Raw genomic sequence first — 270 nt, forward strand, 5'->3', positions numbered from 1 at the left:
TATCTCCATCCTCATCTTACAAATTCTAAAGCCCTCTCAGGCTTCCCAAGTAGCATACTATAAGGAAAAAAAAAACATTTTATTCGCTGTCACGAGCCTCCAGATAAGTTATGGCTGACCATCCCGGGATAATGCCACCTCATTTGCAAGTAATGGATGTACACCGAGAGAGGATCATGTGCTTGCCCAAGGAGGAGCTCTCTTCACGAGGAACACGACGCCGCTCTTGATCTTTCGCTCCGTGTAGGATGTAGCTAGGGATAGGTGTAC

The 270-nt window shown here is 46.7% G+C and overlaps 1 protein-coding gene across 1 annotated transcript in view; it reads left to right on the plus strand.

Moving 5' to 3' along the window:
- LOC119591626 (nephrin-like) overlaps positions 1–270 on the plus strand; it is a 125992-nt gene that overhangs the window by 77246 nt on the left and 48476 nt on the right. The gene's annotated exons all lie outside the window — the stretch shown is intronic.

This window comes from Penaeus monodon, chromosome 29, assembly GCF_015228065.2.
Source record: "Penaeus monodon isolate SGIC_2016 chromosome 29, NSTDA_Pmon_1, whole genome shotgun sequence".
Lineage (NCBI taxonomy): Eukaryota > Metazoa > Arthropoda > Malacostraca > Decapoda > Penaeidae > Penaeus > Penaeus monodon.